Source organism: Anas platyrhynchos, chromosome 2, assembly GCF_047663525.1.
Source record: "Anas platyrhynchos isolate ZD024472 breed Pekin duck chromosome 2, IASCAAS_PekinDuck_T2T, whole genome shotgun sequence".
NCBI lineage: Eukaryota > Metazoa > Chordata > Aves > Anseriformes > Anatidae > Anas > Anas platyrhynchos.
The window spans coordinates 68,392,510-68,411,168 of record NC_092588.1 but is presented as its reverse complement, the minus strand read 5'-3'; the positions used below and the strand labels follow the sequence as shown (position 1 = coordinate 68,411,168).

General features: G+C 43.0%; 1 protein-coding gene across 6 annotated transcripts in view; it reads right to left on the bottom strand.

The window, feature by feature from the left end:
- PTPN3 (protein tyrosine phosphatase non-receptor type 3) overlaps window positions 1–18,659 on the bottom strand; it is a 160,104-nt gene that overhangs the window by 120,024 nt on the left and 21,421 nt on the right. Inside the window, exon 1 of one of the 6 annotated variants that reach the window (XM_027451803.3) lies at window positions 2,115–2,252. The exons of 4 other annotated variants lie outside the window; for them this stretch is intronic. The gene's annotated coding sequence lies outside the window, so the exon portion shown is untranslated. Of the gene's footprint in view, window positions 1–1,697; window positions 1,830–2,114; window positions 2,253–18,659 lie in introns of those variants that run through there. One more of the 6 variants, XM_005024898.6, reaches the window with a different exon arrangement.

The window sequence follows — 18,659 nt, the reverse complement described above, 5'->3', positions numbered from 1 at the left end:
CAGGTTTTTGTCACAAGTTAGACATCTGCAAGCTGGATGCTCTAGTGCTCATCGCTGTTGTGCCAAAGCCCCTTTTATCGGCTGACCCGATGCATTTAACACAGTGGAGCAAAACATACATGTATCTGCTGGCAGCCTGTCTGCAGCAGTATAAAGAGGAAGCCCTACTACAGAACAACTAGCACACTGAGAAATTAAAATAAATTACAGCAAGCACACCAGCAGATGTAGTTCTATGCAGGTAACTGGACGTTATACTCTTACTGCTCCACTTTAGTGCAAACTTTTCAGTAGATGACCATATGCTCTTGCCCATTTCTCACCTGTGAAGCTCACAGAGTTTTCTTCATTCCAGAAAGCATGCTGCAAGTTTCCTACAAAACTCACAGCAGGCACATCAAATAGTAAGGCTGGTAACTGCATATATTGGGTCCTCCTCACCCATTAATGTTCCATTTCCTTTTAACTGCTCCATACGTAACAAATAAATAGTCCTATGTACCTGTGCCAGCATGGCAAACATCATTTGTGAACACGCAGAATGACAGAAGAGCTGCTCACCGTACCTGCATTTGGTCCACCCTGCAGTATTTAACACTCACGGCTCTGTACACAACCCTTGCAGCGTCGTGCCTATGTAAGGTTACTCCTTTAGTGCCTGTGCAAAGCTATTTACCCATCAATACAGAAAGTAGGTCATGGCTTTGAAAGGTACCGACAACTGTTTCTCCCACAATATTGATTATTAAGAAAAACCACCCGAGATCTTCAGAAATTAGCTGCTGTTTCAGATCACCGGAGTGGATGAAAGCAAGATTTACCACGTGGCAAGTAACAAACACATGCAAGGTGATGTTACCACCACACTAGCTGTCTGGTTATCGTCTTTAGAAGTCAGCATCGTTACTGACACACCAATAAAACACACCGATAATATAAGAAGCCTCCTGGATATGCTATAAAATTACAAATAACTGTAGTCTTATGCCAGTCTTAATTTGCACTAGAAGTATTGCAGGGGCAAAGAGTAATTACTGTAAAGTAGAACGTGTCACTGTGATATTACCCAAAATTTCAATTCTGAAACCATGCACCCAGTCTCAGAATGAGTATCTATACGTGATATCTATAGGCAGCAATGGACATGTAATAAACGCGAGTCATATCACAGGGAGAGATGACAAGCGTTAAGAGTTTCCCCAGGAAATTGTTGCCAGCGCTTTATGAAACAGAATTAATCTCATCCAAGCCCCTTGTTTCTTCAGTTGAGCTCCCGTTAAGCGTGTTTAGCAATACTCGGAGCACCGAGTTTTCTTTTTATGAACTAAAAACCAAGAGACGCGCTCAGCGCTTGTCACCTGCCCGTCAAGCCCTTTCGCCACACGACAGCGCCGGAGGATGTCAGCACCATGAAAAATTCAGTATTTGTGTTTCGCTAGCGAGTTTTTCCAGACGCGGCGACTAAGCCAACCTTTCCTCTAACGGTTCCCTTTAGGATCAAAACCACGCAGGTAATAAGGATAATTTGCTGCCTCTACAGATCGGTGCCGATTATATTATTGTTATTTTTTTTTCCCCAAGTGCAGCTCCGCTCCCGAGCTGGTGCAGAGGCTCAGTGCCTCTCCGTGAAGGGATTTAAGTTACTCGCAAGCAACTTTTCCCCGCAGGAGCACACAGACCCGGTACTTCCCCCATACCTGTCCGCACCAAGCCGTGCCCGCCCGGCCGAGCCACCGAAGCCACCGCTTCGTCCCGCTCCCCGTCGCACACAGAAAAAAAAAAAATAATAAAAGAAAGAGGAAAAAACAACACAAAAGCGGCCGCTCTGCAGGGCGAGGAGCAGCACCGCCAGCTCCCGAGCCCTGCACCCGCAGCACGCCGCGGGCAGGGGCTCCCCGCCGCCGACCCCCGGGCAGGGCAGGGCAGCTCCGGGAGCTGCCGCCGAGCCCCTGCCGGCCCTCGGAGGGGCCGGGGAAGCCCGAGGCAGGCAGGAGGGGACAGCGCCCGCTTTGCCCTGCCCTGCCTTGCCCTGCCCTGCCCTGCCGGAGGCGCCCCGGCGGCGCCAGCCAGCCAGCCCTCCCCGCAGCCCGCCTGCCGCCCGCCCCGCCCGGTACCTGCCGCCCGGCTCGCTGAGGGGGCTCGGAAGGCCGCCGGTGAAGCCCCCGAGGCCAGGCGAGCAGGTGCCCAGAGCCCGGCACCGAGCCTCCGCCACCGCCGCCGCCGCCACCGCCACCACCACCGGCTCCGGAGCGGGGCGGAGCGGGGCGGAGCGGGGCCCGGAGGGGCCCGGAGGGGCCGGGGCGGCCGCCCGCCCGCTGCCGCCGCCTAGCGGGAGCAGGGAGCCCCTGCTGGGTGCTGGGTGCTGGGTGCTGGGTGCTGGGCCTGTGGGGAAGAGGCTGGGGGAGACTTCCAGGGGCTCGTTGCCATCTGCTGGCTCTGCGCTGCCCGTTTAGCCACCCAGAAGGACCTCATCCATGTGTATGAATGTCTGAGGGGAGGGTGTGGAGAGCAGGGAGCCGGGCTCTGTTCTGTGGTGCCCGGTGACAGGACGAGAGGCAACGGGCACAAAGTGGAGCACAGGAGGTTCCGGCTCAGTATGAGGGCACTTCTGTGCCGTGAGGGTGACGGAGCGCTGGGACAGGCTGCCCAGAGGCTGTGGGGTCTCCTTCTCTGGAGATATTCAAACCCCGCCTGGATGCCATCCCGCACAGTGCTCTAGGTGGTCCTGCTCGGCAGGGGGTTGGACCAGGTCATCTCCAGAGGTCCCCGCCAACCTCAGCCATTTGGTGAATCTGTGATTCCCCTTACACTGCTTTGCTGGACAGTTTGGATGAAGCAACTTGAAGGTAGAACTCCCCAGTGAAGTGAAGGCAGGAGAACAGGACCCTAAGCAGGAGTAAGTTCATTTGTTAACTCCCAGACATCCCTCTGGGGTGTAAGTATTCAACCCAGGAATGGCAGGGTTTGCCATTCTTGAGTTGAATAGGGCAGGAAGCCCTGGCGTTGCCATCCCGGATCAGCCCCATTGGGTCAGCGTGTCTCCAGCAGAACCTCACGTCTGCCATGGAGGGCTGGAGCCCTCCGACACTTTGCATGCCGTGGAAGGAAGTTAAACTTCCTTTAAACTGATACTTTGCATTTTGCAAACAGGCAAAGTACTTTGTAAACACTAGTCATCGCCTCTTCCTTTAGGGGGAATGCAGTAAAATGTTCAATTTAACAGATAAACGCAGCCAACACGTGGGCAAGGGCCAGGCCGCAGCTCTCCGTAATAAAGGTTACTGCATCTCGCCCTCCAAATAGTCCCGTGTAAACCTAAGAGCATTCATTTAGTGGCATGATAGCCAATGCATTCTGGTTAATCATAGTTAGGACACGATTAATTTTAGAAATGAAATATCTTGGGCATTTGAGCAACTTATAAAACACCTGTGCTTTCAGTAGCCCTAACACTGTACAGCTAGACAGTGACTTCATTGCAACATCAGAAATTACACTGCTGTACCTGGAAGAGAGTAAGTGATCACAGTCTCCCTGTGTGTTAAAACTGCTACCTGTGGTATCAAGTACAGTCAGGCCTACCAGTGAGTAAGAGCATCGCCCACAGATTTAATGGGAATAACAGCTTTCTATTACACACAATTACTTACGGGTATAAAACTGTTCTTGGAAAGCACATTCCCAAATTTCGTGGCTGTATGGAAAGATAGAGATTCCTATACACATTAAGAGCAGAGACAAGAAGAAGGAATGTAAAAGCTGTGGCTTCTGCACACAGGTTGCTGTAGGAGTGCTAATGAATTTGTCCCAACAGCAGACAATCCCTACCACCACATGTGATTTCATCTAAGAACAAAATGTCTGTTTCAAGAGCACATTTGTATGTGAATGCTTCTGTGCATCCTCTATTGTTAAAAAAGTGCTAAGCTAGATTTAATTTAATACAAATCCATTACCTGTAGTTCTTTTTCCTACCACACAATCAAAAAAATGGGGAAAATTTTCTAATTGCATGAAAATCATAGAATCAGAGAATCATTACGGTTAGAAAAGACTTCCAAGATCATTTGGTCCAACCATCCCCCTACCACCACTATCACCCATTAACCATGTCCCTAATAACTGCCTAAGATAAAGATTGTCTATTAATTTCACCTCTCATGGCAGGGCCATTATTTTCTGTAATTACATAAGTGCTGTTTTTTTCAGGATCATCTCCCGTTCACTGCATGTCTCAACAGCTGCCTTCGCTGCACGTGTTAACACCTACGAACCGGATGGCTACTCTCTTTCTGCTGAGCAGCCCACTGAAGATACCTAGGAGACGGTTTTAAAAATGACTGTTCCTGCATGTGTTTATTCTCTGAACACTTCTTTAAATAAAAAAACAGAACCTGAATCTCTATTCAGTTTACTCCTGGAAGGCATGGGCCGCGTCACCGATCTGAGGGACAAAGTCCTGCTGCAGTGACTTAGCAGCATCTCCCAGAAGTGCTGTGGCAACAGCAGTTGTGCAGCTACCTGCTGAATGGGGCCAGGGACCTCATACTGACAAAAAATTCAGTAAGGAAAAAAAATTGTGGGTATGTTACTTTTGATTCAAGTTCTCCTGTCAAGTTAATAGGCCAAATTTTAGAGAATTTCCTTTAGATCAGCAAAAGACTCTTTGCTGTCCAAATCTTGGGCATGCTCTTGGGAAAGCCTCTCAATAGATACTTATGAAGAGGAGGGTTGTTTGGTTTTAGATAATAATTCTTTATCCTAACCTCTTTCCTGGAAAGGCTGTGGCTTACACTTACTTGAACTCTGTTCAGCCTAAGGCAGAAGCTCGTGATGGGAAACTTCATCCCAAATTATTAAACTCTGGAGTAGCTTTGACTCAAATGGGGTCTAAAATGAAGGAAAATGTTAGGCGATCCAAGTTCTGGACATTATGGTCACCTTTGCCTTATAGATACATCTGCAATATGTATACACAGGTTAACCTTCAGTCTGGTCACAGAGGCACTCGGGTTCTAACAGCTGTCCTTATCTCAACTTTAGGAGATATCTTTTGAAGTCTCAATCTTTTCCAAGCATACACCAATAGGGAGCTTTCCAAAAAGAACCCTGAGTGACTTAAGGTAAGTTCCCACAATCGCAAAACGCCAGCTTGAGACAATACAGACTAGCAGTATACACATAGGCAGGGAGCATTGCTCAGCAATTAGGCAGTAACTCGTCTGGCCAAAGTAATTTACGTGCTTGTGGATGTTATCCTGCTCCCTCACTTCAGCTGAGACTGTCAAATGTGCCTGCATTAGCTTACAGGCACATATGAAGCAAGTCATGTTGTGTGCTGATTCATGAAATATGCATCACGAAATATTGGCTGAGCAAACAGAAGAGTACGTGAAAACACAAACACTGGGGGTGTACCTACAATGTTTCACTTAGTCCTAAACAGTGAAAATGTTCCAGACTGTAAAGAAATGTATGTCTAAGGGAAACAGTGAAAGCACGATCAACTCAACCATTTAAATTTAGGCAGAACATTGCAGATTCAAATATATTGCTGGGAATTTTCTCTTGGGTGTGCACATACAAAAAAGTTAAGTGATCAGTTTTATCTCCATTTTATCTGATCAGTAATATGACAAATATGTATTTACATGACTATTAGCCTTTCTGTCACTGAGAAGTGTACATCTCGAATTATCTTTTTGGCTTGCCATTCCTTTACTCCACCTTATGGCCTCTCTATGATTTCCTGTTACCAGTAATACGTAATTATACTGAACAATGGAGGCATTGCTATAACCCATATATTTTTCTTGCATTCACCTATAACAATATTTCCCTACTTCAGGTTATATATTTTTAATCTTAAAAAAATGCAATTCATAGGACAGAAGTGTCAGATAATTTTTGCTTTGTCTAAAATTTGCAAATGTTTTACATTTAGCAATTAATCATGAAAAGCATATTTAAATGGCTTTTATGTAAACAAATATCGTTTATATATACGGCTACACCAGAGAAACAATGAAGCCCTATGCTAATTTTCTGTAGAAGGTATTTTGTTTCTCTCAAAATTACCACTCCCTAAAGTAGAGCAGGAGCCCATTTTAGGTTCTGTATCATTTGAATTTGAGAAGGAACATTGCAGAAAGCGGCTTTAATTGAAGTTCGAAAGATACAGGATTGAGCCTTTAGGGAGTGTTGGGCACTTTTCTCGTCATTCTGGTTGATCGATTTGCATGATGTAGGTGGGGAATGTTGTTGATCTGGCTGTCCATTTTAATTTTGGACTAGTCGTGTCAGCTTTAATGTGAAGTACGAGCTCAGCTTTAAAGGGAGGGACAAGTATGCGAGCTTTGGAATAGACACTGTGCTGCAGACCAAAGTAAAACACTACTATTTATACTCTTTTGAAAAGCCTGATATTTAAGTGAACTCAAAACATTGTAAGCTGCAATACTTTGTCTTTATTCTCTTATACTGAATAATTCCCTTCTCTTTATTTGGTTTCCTGATTCACGTGTATATAAACAAGCTGGAAAATAAAATCTTTAAACTTAACACACACCCCTTTCCTAATTCCTTGGGAAATGCTGCTCTGAATTTAGCAGACAACCAACAAGCCTTAATGAGGAGACTTTTCCTTAGAGGAAAAAAATAAAACAAAACAAAACAAACAAACAACAACAACAACAACAACAACAACAAAAAACACTAAATCTTATTTTAGCATTTCAATTTACTTGGTAAAGTATGCCAAACCTAACCTGGGTGAGACGTCAGATCACCGTGCTTTGCTGCTTGATTTCCCATCAAATCATTCCATTTAAGAGGAGTTGAATCAGTCTCCTAATTTGTTGCTACATGCACATCTACAGTAATAAGGCTTTCTTTAAAAAAAGCAAAAGCAAAACAACTCCACACTTGCTGTTTTCCTGAGTGCCCAGAGAGTTTAACTGGGTAACTGTTCTCGCTGCATTGCTGGCAATGCTGTTGTGACCATCGTGAAAACCAAAAGCACCTTCCAGCAGATGGATTAGAGGCCAACTAATGACACGAGAGTTTCTGTGTTATTTGGCGTCCTACATAAACAGCACAAATAGCCTTCCTTTGCCTGTGTTATCATAGAGCAGTGTTCATTAATGCTCTCAGAAATGGTAAAAAAATCAGCTCCCTCTTCCCACCCACTCTCCACCCCCGACAAGGAAACCATATGTTTCAGGAGATTAGTAATAGAGCAGCTTCTTTCGGAACATCACAAGTAATGGAAAGGGAAAAAAAAAATCATGTAACTATATTTCTTTTCAGAGGTTGTTAATAAAATGTGCAAATGCCTCAGCATTTTCCTATTCAGGACATTCCAGTCCAGCAGCACACAGGGTTATCACGTACCTAAGGGGAGAAGCCCTAAAGAATTAGGTCTAGAGTCTGGGGATCAGAAGGCAGGAGCTTGTCTACATTAATTGATTTCCAGACTGGTGTTATAAAAATCTACACACTGAAAATATTAATGAGGTCCTGTTTTGGAAGGAGAAGAAGTTCTCAGTTTAGCTATAAGCTTTCAGTAACTATGAAGAGTTGTACTCTGGGTATTGAAGGTATAAAGCAGCTGGAGAGGTTTTCTTGCTATGAGCCATCCAAAGATACCTTGTATTTTTCTGCCATGACTGTCTGGTGCTATATGTTGTGACACACACAAAAAGCAGTCTGTGTCAAAGGACTTTAAAATGGTTGTTGTAGCACTGAACTTCCAGATCCCCACCTCTGGAGTAACACCAGGACTCCCGCATGCAGCTTTTGGGCTGTTTCAGTGGAGGACATAGGAGACATTTTCCAGCTCGTGTCATGCTGGAAAGCTGCCAGCACGCTGAATCGAGAATGCTTAGTCAACATATTCAGCAGAGAGATGCCGATGCCAGTGGTGGGAAGTGCTACGTATGCGGATACCCTGATAAGTCTCCCATCTCAGCCCCAGGTGCTCCAGGGAGGCACCTCTGTCCACTCGGGCTGTATTTCCTGGAAACGTGCCCTTGAACACAAATAGGATTGGTGTGCCATCCTTCTGGCTTCTAATTAGGTTCACCTATTTCCTGAGTCGTGGTTTCACAGCCCAGTGACTGCAGGAGTGCAAATCAAGGTACACAGAGACAGCGTTATCAAAATCAGGCTGTCTGATTAGCTGCCATGCAAACACTAAGGGTTATAATGCAGGAGTTTTAAATTTAGTCCAAGTCCCACTCTCTCTAATCTTTCTGAAAACCCACATTGTATCTGGCCTTACATGCCTTTCATACTTAACCTGACTTATCATGGTCTGAAACTCTGTGAGGGCTATTGTCATTCCTTGGATTGCACACATAGAATAGAAGCATTAAAAGAGAACATGCGGCTTGCAGAGACATGCAACCACAAATTGGGAAATATCAGTGTTAGAATCACTCACAGATTTATAATTCTGCTCTCCTAGCATAGATACCAATTACAGGGTCACATTAAATATTTCCCAGTTCTCCAGTGTATTTTCCTGAGAGGGTCAACATCATACAAAACATTTATATGCTGGTTTCTTTCCACTGGAGACGATTACATGGGTTTGAGTACAAATGCAGACTATCAAGTGAAAATCATTAAAAAAACTGATGCAAAGCATATACTGGAAGTTATTTTTGTTGTTGTTGTTGTTGTTTTTTCCCTGTGTTTTTTGTTTGTTTGTTTTCCTGAAATTCAAGACCACAGAATAAGTTTGTGGATATTTATCATCATACCTGTCCATACTGCAGTTTTAGTGGCTCAACTACAGCTGACTACTCACATTTTACAAAACCCTTACTTGTCTTCTCCCCACATTTGCCCACCTGCATATTTTGGTAAAGCAGCACAACATTACTTACCATTGTCAATCACTTCCAGTCCCAATTTATGCTTTTTGCAGGATTAATTAGGGAAAATCAGTGCTGTGCTAATAACAGACATTTTAGTACGGTCACTGAAAGCATAGAATAGTAAAGAAGAGGAAAAGGATTGTTTTACTTCACAATTTTTAATCTGGTGAAATTAAAAGGGCCTCAAGGGACTGAATTTTAGGGGACAGATTGGAGTGCCACATATTATTTTTCATAGAATTGTCTCTATGGGTAAAGGAAGCACTTTGCTGCCATTTTGCACTCCTAGGTCCATACTTTGGATCCTCAGACTGACCATTCAGTTCCAGAGGAAGAAGATTTATTGTCCGTGTTTTGACACTGCAGTCCCAAAACTCTCATTCCTGATTACTCCAAGCAGACCAACACATTCCCCAGAGTGGTCAGGTACCCAAGAAACATTTTTTTAATTGCTTCAGTTAGAGAAAGAAACCAGTCAGTGTTTTCTACTTTCCTAGTCAAGGATGAAAGGCAGCATTTCCAGACTAAACCTGTGGTAAGGGTGGCAACTAACAGCTCTGCAATCCCCAGGGTGGTAGGGGAGGTTTTTTGCTGGTCTTTGAAGGATCACATACAGATGTTTTGCTATTTTTAAAGTCAGGGAGTCAAGGAAGTAAACAGGTTTTGGAACACCACTGGCAATTGAGCCCTGCTAGGAACTGCAGTTTTCAGTGCGCAGATACCTGTGTTTCCTGTGGGGAGCTAGCTTGCCAGTCTGAGCAGTTTGGGTACCTTTGGCTAACTACCTCAGGCTTTGTTTCTGTAAATAAACCCGTGTATAGCACCATCACATGTTCTCCCTTTCGTGCCTTCCACTCCATATGGGACTTTTATAATGCTAGGATTACAAATATGACATCACCGCCAACACTTCCGCTGGTAACATTACTCTCTCTGTAAAGCCCGATAGATGGCTAACAAAAACTGTTTTCAAAGCAGAGCTGATCTCATTGCTGATGCTTGTGCAGAAAGATGTTTTGGCATGATAAGACTGTATAAACTGATGTGTTTGTTATTGAAACATATCTTAAGTTTTCATATCTATTCAAAAGAGAAAAGAAAGAGAAAAGAAATGAAAGAAACAAAAAGAAAAGGAGAAAGAAGAGAAGAGAAGAGAAGAGAAGAGAAGAGAAGAGAAGAGAAGAGAAGAGAAGAGAAGAGAAGAGAAGAGAAGAGAAGAGAAGAGAAGAGAAGAGAAGAGAAGAGAAGAGAAGAGAAGAGAAGAGAAGAGAAGAGAAGAGAAGAGAAGAGAAGAGAAGAGAAGAGAAGAGAAGAGAAGAGAAGAGAAGGAGAAAGATAGTAACTTCTTGATGGAAATGTCAAAACAAAAACATTTTTGAAATCTTCAGCCTCCTGAAAGACTATTTTAAGCATGGAGAGAAGCTTTTATAAGCTGATACGAGGAGGCTACTTGGAAATAATATGAGAATTAAAGTCCAGTCATTTCCCTACAATTGAACAGAACCCTTCCTGATTCTCCTCCTCCAAACCTTTCCCTATGAGTCGATAGCTCCAAACAGCTAATGCCAAATGCTGCTGTGACCTGGCATGCTCCTATCTGGAAATTTCAGCTCAGACTGTCAAAAAAACAACAATAACAACAACAAAAAAAAGTCAAAGAGCAGACCACAAAATAAAGGGGGGAATTGTTTACAGTGAGACAGGTAGAGACTACTGTTTTATTAGGAGAATTAAGTGGAGGAAAACAAGTATGATTATAAATAGCAACTATAATGGGATCATGAATGAAATATATATATAGTTATATGACCCACTAATGACTCCAAAAAGCCATAAGATGAATGAGTCACCGTGTTTTAAATGGAGTTCCCTGCTGCGAGTTCTACCATCAAACACGGCTCCACTTGAACTAAACGGGAGCAAGCGCCATACCACGGGGTCCTACAGTCGTGCCTGGGTGCTTTGAGCACTGACAGCACCGGCAGGGGATCTGCAAGTGGTTTCTGTTACAAGTGATGTAGCAGAGAGGCACTCGCAAAGAGATGACTCACTGATCAGAGGGCTTTCATTTTAGCTGCGATACAGTGGTTTAGATGAATGCGCTCATTATTTTCTATAGCCTGTGACCTTTCCTGCTTCATAAATAGCAGCATTTATTTTTCTCCACAATATTTATTTTAACATCGTCGCTATTGATTTCACTGTATTTCATCAGTTGTTCCAATTGTAAAGTTAGGCTCGCTTGCGGGTATGAGATCAACAGCTTTCTAAAGGCAAAAAAGAAAATAGCAAAGATGTGCTACAGTTTAAATAGCTGGGAACAGAAATAGCCTTTGACACAGTGATTTTAAAGCTATTTTTTACAACGTGACACAATTTGTTTTTAAAGAATTGTAATGTGTCTTATAGACACATGTCTGGCAAAGCAAAATCATGAGAGGGGTAAAACAAACAAAATGACCTCTGCTCTGCTGGCCACCAAAACAGCATAGGCGAAGAAGAAAAGAATTTTACAAGGCTCTTTGGAAACATAAACCCGGAGACTCTATTGCAAGTGCTCTAACTATCACTTGCAGTGCTGTCTCTGAAGGTCATTGCTAATTTCAGCCCCGATTTGCATGAAGTGAGGAAGGAATTCAGAGTGCCTGCTAGAAGATTTGGTTTTGGGGGACCACACGTTGCTACCAGAAGCTTTTGAGAGCATATATGCAAAGCGGGTGCTACCACTTCAAGAGATTTTCTTTGTGCATTTGAAGAAGTGAAAGGAGCCTTTGAAATAATCACAAGAAAGGGAAACCTGTTTCCTCTTTTTCCCATTTCCCCTATTCTACCACCTTATGTGCATACTTCTAAAGAGAAAAGAGGAACAAGCTTCATTGCCACTGTGCTGCAAAGGTCCACAGAGACAAACTTAAGCAATTTATTTCTCAAAACAAATATAAGGAGAGCAGCCGTCTTCCCCTAGAAAGTTTTGGTGCAAGTTACTGATATGAAACCACAGAAAGCATCTGGTATCGAAGAGCTCTTTAGAACCCAGCCCAGCCAGCCTTTCTCATGCCTGCAGTAGAAATAAATCGGCTTACTCCTCTTGGTACGCCTGGGCTGGGGGCACAGAGCTTGACCCAGGCTGTGAATGACGGCTGCACACCACTGCCAAGCAGCACAGAGCAGAGCTTCAGCCCCTGCTTCAGCTCAGCCCCTAGCTGAGCACGTGGGCCCTGTCCCTAAGCTCTCCGGTAGCTCGTTAATGCACACTGTAATGACACCAAAGGGGTAATTAAGAGAGAATATTTTAACAGTGCCTGAGTTAAACGTGTTCTTTGTTGGTATTCAGATCACCTTGTTTATATACGACCTCACATTGAGAACATATAGGATGTTCACAGGTAAGAGCAGTTAATAAATACTGCAGCATTATGCTTGAGCATGTGCAGGTCTGGCTAGTTCGTCCCTGTCAATATTAAGACAACTGTTATAGGCACAGTTTTGTTCAATAAATTCATCCCTGGCAGCACTGCTGACTGCCGGCACTAGGATTACTGACTGCACATCCATAAAAATCTTTTCTCCTGCCTATTGGGAAATGCTGGTTGCACAGCTGAGGGAAATGGAAGAGGTATATACCAGGCACGAAGCAAATGATGAGGAGCTTACGGTCTCCCTGTGCTTATTGATGTGAAGAGTTCGAATGACAGCGAGGCATTTCCTGCAAGTCACGTGTGCCTGAGGGTCTCTGGAGATTTGTGGCAGGCGGTTTTATGCGTCCTTTCATCCGAAAGTTGTGCATGGCACTTATGGGCTCCACTGGTATGTCCAGAGTTCGTTCATTGGTTATATTTCTTGTTCTCTCTCCCACACCTTAAGGCAGTTGCCACGATGGAAGGTGTATCTTGTGTAAATTTAGACAGGCATTCATGAAAAGCATGAACATCCTAGTATTCTTAAAACCAGGCTTTTTCAAATAACCTGCTTTCCTACTGCTCATAGCTTCCTATAGAAATAGATACAATTTGTAGTGCGCAACAGAATAGGGATGTTTAGAATGCAAATAGCTTTGTGGAATAGGGCTGCGAAGTACTGCTGCAATTACCTTTGCAAGATCAAACATGGTGGAAAAGTTTAGCTGATGCCCTCAATACCAAACACTGAAATATTAGTGGTAGTATGACATATCATCACATCCCAAAGCAGTTATATGTCTGTAACTATTTATTTATTTCTTATAGTTAAGGCCTAGGAAAGTCTTAAGTAAAACACAAATGTAATTTTTGATTGGCTTGTTATGAGGATCTTGGTAAAAATTTTTAAAGAATTACATGAAGAAATAGATGGCAATTATTTCTTTATATGTTACAGCAAAACTCATGCTATTTTCATATAAAAATGTAACCTTTACAGATACTTTTAGTCAGTTTTGAGTGCCAAATAGAACTTGTTTCAATGGAACTTGTTTCATTTCACAGCTGAAAATAATATTCTGCCAAGGATGTAAAACATAGTATGACATGAAAAAGTGATTTTCATGAAATTTTGCAGCCAGGCAGACTGTGATATTATACCGGAAATCAATAACCATTTTAGCCTCTTTCAAATTTTGTTGTTATTTATTTCTGTTCTAAGAGAGGAAGGGAAAAAGAAGCCTCCTGGTGACAAAACTAATATTTTTGTATTGAAATGGATATTATAAAAGCACAGCATGGACTTCGGGACTCAGCTGCACGTACTCCTGTGTTTTGTTCTGTACCCATAAAGAGGCCCATGGAAGCTGAGGAGGACTGTTCATATGCATAAAGTTAAGGCATATTCCTAAGCATTTGTAAACTGAAGAGCTAGTTCAACAAACTCATTAATGATCCATCATCTTTTCCCCTTTATGCTTGTATTTCCAGTGAAAAGAACATTTGGTATCTCAATTCTTTTTCATTAGATAAAGCTGCACTTTAACTCCACGCACAAGAGTTTGAGAGATGAAATACAGGAAATAAAAATCATTGTCAAGCCAATTGTACAAGCAGTTTACCGCAGGACATGTTCTTTCGACTTCTCGAAGCCACTCCTCCAGCTTGGATTTCAGGAGACAATGTAAGAGTATGAGCTTAGAAAGTGACATCAGAGCTCCGAGCACTGGAAAATACTGCCTGCCAGCCCCTTCTGAGGATGAGCTGGAAAGGATTAATGCAATGAAATAAAGTGAGCAGGAATTCAAATGACTTGGTCAAGCTGAATCAGAGCAAAAATTTCTATGATGCTGAATGCCCAGGAAACCAGGCCTTAGTGTTTTGTAATGGCACCATCTACTTTTAAAAAGAGACGATGTATGCGTTGCTCATTTCTGGTAATGTCAAAAATAGCCTTTACACAGAAGACTCAGATTTTGTGATTTAATATCCCACTTCAAAATGCAGGTGGAAAGCTCCATCTGCCCAGAAACTATATTTCTGATTTCCTTTATCATTTGCAGAGTACACCATATAGAATAAAAATGTCTTGAAAAGAAAAAGACAATTGGGCTTGGTAGGTGAGGGAGGTTCCAGACTTAAATCTATTTTTTGTTGGGTTTGCTGAAAGAAATTGACCTTACTGTTAATATAAGACAGCATGATCAACCAAATAATTGATCAATATATCATCAATCAAATAATATAAGACAGTATGATCAACCAAATAATACTTTCCATTCTAAAATTACATCATGTTTGTCTGGAGCATGTGGAAGAGGGTAAAATGCTTTTCAAATGGTCATACAGTAAGTTGAGAGTGAGAAAATAGATTATATTTGAAGAAAGCTGTTTCATTGGCAGCAAGCGAGGTTCAGAAATGAATCCCTTAAACCTCTATTATTAGCCATCTCAGAGGAGAGAGATATTTTAGTTGACTCTGCCCCAGTTTGAAGACCTCTCAGTAATACAAGGAAATTGAAGTAAAACTATATGAAAGTCGTTTGTCCTAATTTCTAGTGTCTGCTAAAGTGATCCATATTGAAAGTCTAATCTAGGGAATGAGGTTTTAAAGAACTCATTACCTGCTCCCAAACCTAAAGGACTCTCCCCATCAGGTCTTGTCCTTTACTGCAGAGGCTGTTGTGATTTTGCTCTGTAGTTGCGATGTAAATGTTATGCTATAATCTTAATAGGAGATAGGAGTGTTTAAAGTTCATGATATAGTTTCTATGCATAGCAGCAGAATTGTATTGGGTCACAATCTGCAAGCATTGTTTTATTTTCTTGTTATCTTAATGTGCTTGGTGGCATGTTGGGTATTGTCTGCTTATATTCAACTTATATTCAATAAAATTACTAAACAAAAAGCCCAGTGATTAAACTGATGCGGTGATAACCCTTCAGAAAATCCTCCCCTAAGAAAACTGCCTCCTGTGCGTTCACTGTTCTGGAAAACAGGTGGAAAATACTGCAAAGAGTGAAAATTATCAGAAATGTACAGCAGTCAAAAAAAGAGGAAGGTTAGGAAGTATGCAGGACATGATAGCATAGCATTTCCTCTGATGGCACCAAGAACATGTGGAGATTTTAGGAAAGAAAAAAAAAAAAAGGAAAAGAAACTAATCTCAGGATGTTCTTAATGTATTTGAAAGAATTTGATCTAGGAAAACCACGTCATTTAGAGCCAAAAACACTATGGATTTCTGCCAATGTTGTCTTTCTAGGTTTTTGTCAATCCATATTTTCCCTGTCTTTCTGTTGGCTAGTTGCCTTCTCAGTACTTTAACTAAAGAGCAAGAAATACAAATTTTCTGAAATCTGTGCCAAAACTATACTTGGCCAGCAGATGATACTGATACTCTGCTTCTTTGGGGGCCAAAAATACCTTTCTTATGACGTAATCCTGGTTTTTATTTTAATTCACAGCTAGTGCTTATAGCAAGTGTCTGTGCTGAAAACTAACGGTCTGTATACTTGAGACACAGAGGTGTGAAGCAGAGAGAAGAGCTCACGGTCATCATTTACGAGTGCTACCCAGACAAATAGATACACTGTACAAGCTAGCTGCAAAGATTAAAGATTTCTGCTGGATTCTGAAGGGTAAAATCCAAGATGACAGCATTTCTAGAGAGGAGTGATATTTTATTAGATAAGCTGATAGAGGTCGAGGCATGCTGTGCTTAGTCATAGACTCTCCCAGTGATAATCCATACCAGCAGGGTCTATAGCGTCTTTCTAAACAGGAAAGATACTGCTTCCATTTGTGCCTGCATTATAAGGATTTTAAGGCTGTATTTACAAGTAATTTGCCATTACTGGGTGATTAACAAGAACAGGCTCAAGCTGTGTCCCAGCCCTGCTCACTCTCTAGCACAAGTCAAGAGCAGCGCAATCTCACTTTGAGTGCAAAGGGAAATACCTGTTGGGTAAAGTCAACACTTGAACGGCAGAGAGGGTGTGAACGACCGTAGGTATTTTTGAGTAACTTTGTGTGTGACTGTACTCATCCCAAGAGAAGGGAGCTTTGTTGCAGGTCCGTAACTCACGGGTGAGTCAGGAACAGCGGTGACGATCCCGAAGGAAGTGCTGCTCACATGTGTACCCTTCGTGACGAAAGTACCTTGAAAGGTATGCACTAGAGCTGCAACCCCACAGCAAAATCATATTCACAGGTTATTCAGGAAGATGAGGTCAGTCGGTCAACAGCCAAGGCTGTAAAAAGAGTCTGAAGTTACCAAGAGCACATATAAGAAAGTCGGGGGCAAAATGACCATAGTCTAAGAGAGCTGTAGAAAAAAAATAAAAATCCTTCAGAGCCCTCGCACTCTGCGACTGTAAGGTCATGGAAATACTGCTGGAGTTGTTTTTATTTTGATGTTAGCTTGTAAAAAAAAATTAAATAAAATAAAAAGAGGAAGGAGACCTTTAAAAAAAAAAAATGAATGTAGCTTTTACAATTAAAAAGAAAAAAGAAAAACCTCTTGTATCCTGGCTTTTCTAGGATAGAGCACTTTTTTCCTTCTTTCCTGTCACCAAGGTGTGATGCTTTCCCCCCTCGGTGTGAGGGACAGCGGCTCCCGGGTGTTTCTGCCAGTCCTTTGCCGCCCTCTGGTGACTGAAGCCTGCTCCGGGCTCCGCCGCTTCCTCCAGCAGAGGAAAAGGGAGAGGAAGGGGGAAAAAAAGGGGAGGCTGCTGCTGCAGGGAGCCCCACTCCTGCCCCTGTGGCTCTGTTCCCCTAGGGTGGTGCTTGCAGAGACGTGGACCTCCTGACAAACCCATTCCTTTACTTGATGTCCCTGTGCTCTTCACAGCCCCGCCAGTCCCCGCTAGCTTTTTGTGTTCCTCTCTTGTGAGCCATAAAGGCCACTGTTCATCGCCCTCAAGCTTTCCATTTCCTGCAGAAATGCCCTTAATCAAACGAGGAGCTTGAAACTGGATACGGGGCCCTGCGAGCCCAGCCGAATTCTTTCCGTGCCTCATGTTTTTTGGAACATCTCCATGCGGCTGGTTGTATTACAATACGGCCTACAAGCCTTAGTCATGGGCCAGGAACCTGTTTACACTAGCTTACAGCATGGTAATAATCATTTACAGCTCCTGGAAATGAAGGGGTTTTGATTTGGGTGGTGTATTTTTCTTTTTATTTTAACTATGTGACATTAGCCGTAAAGAAAATAATGAACCTCCCAGCTGTATTAGCCCTGTTAAGCTGAGCTGAGTGTGTTGTTGCTTATGTTTGTGTGGTTGCCGGAGTGTTCACGCTGAAATCAAGCACAATAACAGCGCAAATAGTTAGATACGGGATTTGTATTTCATGTTTAAGTGTCTCACTCTACAGCCCCATTCTTCCTTTCTCCTCAAGTCTCTTTGTGAAGTGTATTGCAGCAGAGCCTCTGCGCAGTTCTTTCTTTTGAGGTTATCTTCAAGAGTTTTGCCTTTTTTCATGTAAAGTAGCTTGCAGTTTCCCTAGGATGCTCCCAAACACTCCGCATCTTTGCTTCTTATCTTTGTTATGATGATGCACTTCTATTGTAAGTGTGTTTGAGCTTCAAAATATAGATCTAATTAGATTCCCTGCAGAGAGGAAGCAATGTAAATTGAGATGAGGACAAACAGGAGACTGGGCATATGATATGTGTGATGTACTGAGCTGCTGGAGGTAGTCAGATGCTCAGCAGCAAGCAAAGCTTAGACCCAGGACTGAACACGGGAGTTCAGAGCAAAAGGTTCTCAGCACAGAGAGGACCAGGAGGAGCAGGAGACCCAGGTGACCGCTCCACCATGCGACGTGTTCCTATCTGTGTCTGCCATGGTGGTGGAGGTATGCTATTGAGCAAGCCATACTTTTTTGCATTGCCTGTAATTACAGGAACACCCATAACTGCACACACAAGCTTATCACAAAGAGGATATGACCTCCCTTTGGACATGAGCAATGCTACCATAGCTTCTGTTACAGGCAATACCTTTGTGCCGGAGCAGTTTGTTGGAATTCTCCTGAAAGCTCTGAAGTTTTACTTTCAGTTTTCAAGCCACTGTGGTAAACTGGTTTCAATTATTCAGTGGTGCAGCCTGGATACCAGTTCTAGGTCACCTCATGTGGTGGAGATGGTTTGCACTCTCAGGAATGCAACAAAGATAGCAGCATATTTGGAAGCGTATGAGCTTAAGTGGAGGTTACACCCACAATAGCCCAATCTCTATCTCCCTCCTGTTTGCACACATACAGGGTCTGAGGAGGAAGCGTTACTCTACAGTCACATATAGGATCACCTGTGCTTGGGCAATGCCGTGCAGTCCAGTTTTTGCCACATGCACAGAGGCCGTCAGGCTTGCT